We start from the raw sequence: 7,004 nt of genomic DNA, 5'->3' as shown, positions 1-7,004 counted from the left end.
TGTACGTTTCATTGCCTTTCCAGCAACTTCCTTTTATTAGCCCTGATTCCTGTTCACCTTCTATGCATTATTCTATCTCTCTACTGACAGGTTCTGTTAAGCATAAGCAGGTAACTGGCAGGCATAGTTATCAGTTATGTCGACACAGGTGTTTAAATTCCTGGTGCTACCTGTGCCATTGAAGGATGTGCATGATCTGCACACAACATTTCTAATGAATAAAAGGAAAGCTGTGTGTATTTGTGCGGCTTGCCACATGCAAAGCAAACCAGAACATGCATTAGATCAGGGCTTGTTATTCAGAGTAACAGGAAAATCCACAACTATATGGAAACAATTCTTAGCCCAAATAATTGAAAGATAACTGGGTTCAGTCAGTGGGACCCTTTCAGGTAGCTGACAAAAGAGAGATGTTTCCTGATGTATGAAAAGCGGCTTTCTGACACCACTAAAGTAAACGGTATGGGACACTATTAGCAGACCACACACTACACTGAATCGAATTCTACTGCATGTATGAACTCAGGACTCTGTGACATGTGCCTTGCTGAGATAATGAAACAAAACTGAAACTGATTGAGTTACATCAACATATTGCTTCTGAACTCCAGCTACGCAGGCAACCTATTCAAGAAGGAGAAATGGATTAATGAGATTCAAGAGGTGAAATGTCCAAAAGAAATTTTTAACCCATTTAGATGCAGCTATTATTTCACAAGAGTTTTTAAAAGAACTTTTCAGGTGTGTTGTTTAATTATTCAGGATTGTTAATTGCCTATTGTGGCTATGATAGAGTTAGAAGTAACTAGCAATAATAGTACCTAGCTCTTATCTACCAGTTTCATCTTTGGATCTCATAGCGCTATATGAAGGAGGCCAGTATCATTGCCATGTTACAGAAGGGGAAACTGAGGTTCAGTGAGGGAATTGATGTGGCCAGGGTCGCCCAGCAACTCACTGGCAGAGCTGGGAATTAACTCATACCTCCTGCGTTCTACGTCAGTTCCCTAGCCACTAGATGACACATGGCAGATGCATGCAGCTGTATAGGAACGGGGCGGGGGCGGAGAAGAATACTTCCATTTTAAGATCACTATAGAACCCTAATACTTTCCATTGAGGGAAAAATTCTGCTCATCTTATGCGAGTCACTTCGAAGTCTAGTTGTATTCGTCAGGCAAACAGGATCTGAACCTATGTCTGGAAAGCATGTTTGCTAGAGAACCGTTACGGGACTTTAAGGGCTTTGCAGCAGAAAGACAGAAAGCTGATAGGGATAATGCAGGCACCCCTAACCCTCCAATCATAATGCCTCTATATAAATCCATGGTACACCCACATCTTGAATACTGCGTGCAGATCTGGTCACCACATCTCTAAAACATATATTGGAACTGGAAAAAGAACAGAAAGGGGCAACAAAAATGATTAGGGGTGTGGAACAACTTCCATCTGAGGAGAAATTAAAAAGACTGGGACCTTTCAGCTTGGAAAAGAGATGACTTGGGGGCGGGGGGATATGATAGAGGTCTATAAAATCATGAGTGGTGTGGAGAAAGTAGAAAGGAAGTATTATTTACTTCTTCTCGTAACACAAGAACTAGGGGTCACCAAATGAAATTAATAGGCAACAGGTTTAAAACAAACAAAAGGAAATATTTTTTCACACAACGCACAGTCAACCTGTGGAACTCTTTGCCAGAGGATGTTGTGAAGGCCAAGACTATAACAGAGTTTAAAAAAAGAACTAGACAAGTTCATAAAGGATAGATCGGGCAATGGCGTTTAGCCAGGATGGGCCGGCATGGTGTTCTTAGCCTCTGTTTGCCAGAAGCTGGGAATGGGTGACCTGGGACAAATCACTTGATGATTACCTTTTCTGTTCATTCCCTCTGAAGCACCGGCAGTGGCCACAGTCGGAAGACGGTATACTGGGCTAGATGGACCTTTGGGCTGACCCAGTCTGGCTGTTCTTATGTTCTTAACACGGGAAATAAATGACCTGAGCATTGTTCTGTGTCTGTACCGCTCTAGCGCAAAGGGGTCCTGGTCCACTGTCAGGGCCAGGTCATGGGCAGGCAGACCTAGTGGTCAGAGCCAAGCAATAATTATTGTACCTTTGACATCAGTGGCAGCTGGATCAGCCCCTAAACCAGGAGACTGTCTGCTCAAGAACTAGAAGATTAAGTTGACGGAAAATTATAGGCAGGGTGGGTAATAAGCAAAGTGTTGTGCAGATAACCAGGAGGAAGAGTGCATAAATAATTAGCTATGCAAGGTGCTAGGCAGAGTTATTGTAAATGGATGAGATTTCTTGGTGTGCATTTCACTGACCTATATCTCATTTGCATGCATTGCACTGCATCTTCTCACATGTGTAGGCAAAACCAAGATTAGCTGGGGAACATTCGGTGAGTTGGAGTTCACCTTGTCAGAAAGATAAGATGGAAACAATCAAAGTCATCTTTCATTTCTGAGTACAAACACCCTGGAAGTAAAGCCGAGACAAAGTAATAGCAGAAGTCCAAATTTCTCCTCTAGGGTATGCATTTCTTAATAGTTGGCTGTGCTGCTAAGAAACAGCTGAAATGAGCTGACTTTCATCTCCTAGCTGATTTCCACTATTAGGACTCAGCGTCTCATCAGCGAGGCTCTGAATTCACAGACCCTATTGCATTATGGTTGATTGGGCTGTAATAACTCTGAGGACAGTTTTGAGTTCTAATTCTCATCTAATCTTCTCATTAACTAGAAGCTGCAGTTAATTCATTGTATTGAGATCAAAATATAGCACGGTTACCAGAGTTTCAAAGCAACGTCCTTTTCACAGCACCATTATGTCTGTTACCTCCTGAAGTCACACATTTTCCTTATCTTGGGTCAAACGCTGGCTATTTTACACATGGTGCAGGGGCAGCCAGAATAGCCCCTCTGAGATCCATGGAGAGGCCCATGGAGAGCCTGTGTTAGGGTGACCAGATCAGCAGTCCAAAATATTGGGATGGCGGGGGGGGGGGGGGGGGAGGGGAAAGGGGGAGGCGGAGCAAAAAAAAATGAGGGGGGAGCAAAAAAAAAAAAGGCATTTAAAAGGGGCCGGGGGCATTAGCATGCCCCGGCCCCGCGCGTTGCCCTCCCCGCGGAGCCTCCTGTCCCCCGGCCCACCACGGGCATATGCGGCACGCGCTGGATCCGGATGGGGTCAGCGCAGAGCGGGCAGGAGACGGGTTGGCAGCAGGGGCCGAATCCCCGCTGCTGTCAGCCCCATGCCTCTCCCGCCTGCTCGCGGCTGCGGCTCCTTCCCGGCGGGACGCGCCTCCCGCTGCTCTGGCCACATGCGGCGCACGTCCCCTGCGCCTACTCTCCCTCCCGCCGGGAAGGAGCAGCTGGACACGTACTGCATGTGGCCAGGGCAGGCCGGGGGGTGCGTCCCGCTGGGAAAGAGCCGCAACTGCGAGCGGGAGGGAGAGGCGCAGGGCTCCCTGGCAGCAGCAGGGATTCGGCCCACGCTGCTCAACCGGCCCCTGCCCGCTCCACGCTGCCCCCGCCTGGACCCACCGCGCTACCCCGCGGGCTGCAGGGCTGGAGCAGCCTCCAGGCTGCACTCCCAGCTCCGGGTGCAGCAGCCCGGGCAGGAGCCCTCTGTCGTGGCGGGGGGCTCAAAGCTGAGCCCCCCGTCTCCCTCCCTTGCCAGCCCCCCTTTGCCCGCTGGGTGCCCGGGTGCCGGAGCTGACTCACCAGCTCCAGGATCCAGGCACCGCCGCCACTCCCTCCCTCCCAGGCTTGCGCCGCCATGCTGCAAGCCTGGGAGGAAGGAGGCAGGGCCAGGGCAGGGATTTGGGGAGGGAGCCAATGGGGGAAGGGGGGGCGGAGCTGGGGCGGAGCGCAACATTTCTTTTTTGTCCAGTGTCCCGACCAAACATCGGTTGGGACACGGGACAAAGAAGCAAAAATCGGGACAGTCCCGATAAAATCGGGACGTCTGGTCACCCTAGCCTGTGTTGATTGTGTGGATTTTAGTTGGGCCACCGTAGCTCTGCCCCTGTGCTGACCACACTAAAATGCAAAGCAGTCAGTGCTCCATAAGCCTCCATTTGGATCTGAGAGAGGCCATCTCACACAGAATCACTATGGGGGCCTGCTCAACTGAGATCAAGCCCATCTTCCAACAGCTACAAGACCTCCCCTGCTCCGGGGATCACTCTTCTTCCTGGATGATGTAATGTACACACCTGGCTGGGAGAATTTGGGGCAAAATACAGTTGTGAAAATTACTCTCAGGAACGACTTCTGCTCCTGGTGTCTGAGCCTCCTGCTTCTTGTGTTGACTGTGCTGGAGGGGAGCTGTTATTCCTTTTGAGACATCAGCAGGCAGAGAATGCCTTCCATCCTTTCCATTTACTAAGAGTGGGGGCCCCACCAGACACCCAAGGCCCAATCCTTTGCCCGCGTTCTCCACCGCATGGAAGCTGCTGGGTTCCCAATAGCCAAGGAAGCATCAATATCATCCCAGGGTCGGTTTCAGGCTCTTTCCTCAGGGCATAATGTATTGGCTAACCAGAAGTGTTGTCAAAAATGTCATCACAAAGTAGATCCTCAGCCCAACATGGGCTACAGTTTCCGGAGACGGTCCCCTCACCTCGTTCTCCCCACCCCCTTGTCCTGAGCCTTGGATTCCTACAAGAGTCAGACAGGCTTGCTTTCCCTTGCTCCTGCAGTCAACTAATCTGCTAATTAGTCACAGGTGGGGACCATCTCCCCTAGAGGGGCCAATCCCCATGTGATAGGTTAATAAGGAATGAAAGTTTCACAGACAAGTATTTAGGCACCTCTTCCTACAAAGTCACTGGCCCCTGCCATGCAGATTTGTGATTCTCGCATGTATTGTCTTTGATGAAAGTGCATTCAGAAATGCCCCGAAGATGCTGAAGGAATAACACTTTACCATGTCCAGTAGTGAAGTCTTTGGAAGAACATTGGGTACTTAGGGAATATGCCAGGGTAAAGGGTACATGATCTGAAAAACAACAGAGTACATTTGTAAGCAGGGCCGGCCCTAGCTTTTTTGCCACCCCAAGCAAAATAAGAAAATAGCAGCCGTGGTGGATGTTCAAGGCGGCTCGCAGGGGGGTGAAAGGCGCGTGCCCGCTCCCTCCTCCCGTGGGCAGCCAGGCGCTGCAACCCACTCTCAGCCGGGCGAGAGGGGCTGCCCCATCCAGCCTTCAGGTGTCTCTGCCAGCCAGGCAGTCAGAGCCCCCGGGGGTTGCAGGAGGTGCTGGCTCAGCCGCTCCTTTAAAGGCGGCTTGGCTGGGCTGGGCTCAGAGCGGCACGGGAGGCGGAGGCTGGTGCAGGTGGCGGGGAGTGGCGCGTCCTGGGGAGCCCGAAGTCATGGTGAGCGGCCGGAATGTGCCGTCCCAAGATTGGCCGGAATGCCACCCCTTACAATGTGCCGCCCCAGGCACGTGCTTTCTTGTCTGGTGCCTGGAGCCGGCCCTGTTTGTAAGCATCTTTTTGGGAGTCAGTACACTCCCTTTTCACTGTTCTCAAAACAACTGCAAGAAACTTCCTCACCTTAATTTCTGGAAATGAAGGTGGTATCTCTGAACATACAGCTCATGAAAGAGACCTCCAGAGAAAAGGGAGACTTACTACTTATATAAATTTTACTCCAAGGAACATTAGATAATGTAGATATAATTCATTATTTGAATAACAGATTTTCCAGGCCCACATTAACGTGTTTTGTACATAAATAGGTCACTCTTACTTGATGGCTATTTTGTTTGTGGGTTTGTTTTCAGTGAGAGATTTTGGAAAAACCTTTCAAAAGGACCTATGTTATTTTGGAGTCTATGCCCCGTTTTCAAAAATGACTTAAGGCTGAGATGGAAATCAATGGGGGTTCGGAGTCCACATATCTTTCAGGATCTGGGCCTTTCGGGGTCTACGTGCCCCTGAAAGTCAATCGGACTTAGATCCTTAGTCAATTAGGTGCTTTTATCCCTGGTGTTTGTGCCACATTCAAAGATTAGCCAGGCATCGCTGGCACTGAAATGGGGCACTAGAGAATAGGGATGAGATCTCGCTCCCAGAGGCTAGTTAGGTCAGGGGAAGGGGCTATGTGCATTTGCTAATAATTTGTATTCTATACATCAGAAAATGGAAGATAATGCAGACTGTGAAGCTCCATCTGGGTACCCAAAGGAGACATTTTACTGTAATATTGTCTCAGTCAACATAGAGTCACAGAAATGTAGGGCTGGAAGGGAACTCGAGACATCACCAAGTCCAGCGCCCGCGCTCACGTAGGATCAAGTAAACGTCAGCCTGTTGTTCTTAACAAATATAGCATTGGTAAGGCCAGCTGGCATGCCAGTTTCTCCCGTAGTGTTGGATGTCCAGTGATGTTCGCAGGGTTAATTTTGGGTTTTGGGTGGGCCATGGAAGCCTGCTCTGCCTCCTCTTTATGGACGTCATTTTTCACACTCACCTTTGTTCAACAAAGTTAATCACTGTACTCCTGTGGAGACACAAGGGGAAGGGATTGCTCTTGTGACTGGTAATGGGACAGTTAGCCTTTCATCAGTTACTTGTTTGAATCTAGTCCGGCTTGATAGCCACACCTTCATGCCATCTGATTGCTGGTCAGTGGTAGATTTAAATGAGCTAGACAAGGTGGGTGAGGCAATATCTTGTATTGCAACAACATCTGTGGGTGGAAGGTACAAACTTTCAAGCTACACGGAGCTCTTCTTCTGGTCTTCCGTGTAGCTGGAATGCTTGTGCTTTTCACCAACAGAAGTTGGTCCAATAAAAGAAATTACCTCATCACCGTGTCTCTCGAATATCCTGGCTACAACACTGCAAACAACAATGGTAAACGACCTAGTCAGTTTAGCTCAGATCTCCTCAAAGGTACTTTGGTGCCTAACTCCCATTGGAATCAATTGATGCCTTCGGGGATCTGAGTCTCTCAGTCAAACTCTTACTGGACTATCATTTACATC

General features: G+C 49.1%; 1 long non-coding RNA gene across 1 annotated transcript; it reads right to left on the bottom strand.

The window, feature by feature from the left end:
* Nucleotides 1–2,290: 2,290 nt before the first annotated feature.
* LOC117885100 lies at nt 2,291–6,288 on the bottom strand. The gene is made up of 3 exons (XR_004647715.1): nt 5,569–6,288; nt 4,943–5,014; nt 2,291–2,427 (listed from the first exon to the last, which is right to left on the bottom strand). It is a non-coding gene; the product is annotated as an uncharacterized LOC117885100 (long non-coding RNA).
* Nucleotides 6,289–7,004: the final 716 nt, after the last annotated feature.

The sequence above is a fragment of the Trachemys scripta genome, chromosome 11, assembly GCF_013100865.1.
Source record: "Trachemys scripta elegans isolate TJP31775 chromosome 11, CAS_Tse_1.0, whole genome shotgun sequence".
Lineage (NCBI taxonomy): Eukaryota > Metazoa > Chordata > Testudines > Emydidae > Trachemys > Trachemys scripta.
The sequence above is the reverse complement of the archived record's forward strand: the minus strand, read 5'-3'. Positions and strand labels throughout refer to the sequence as shown.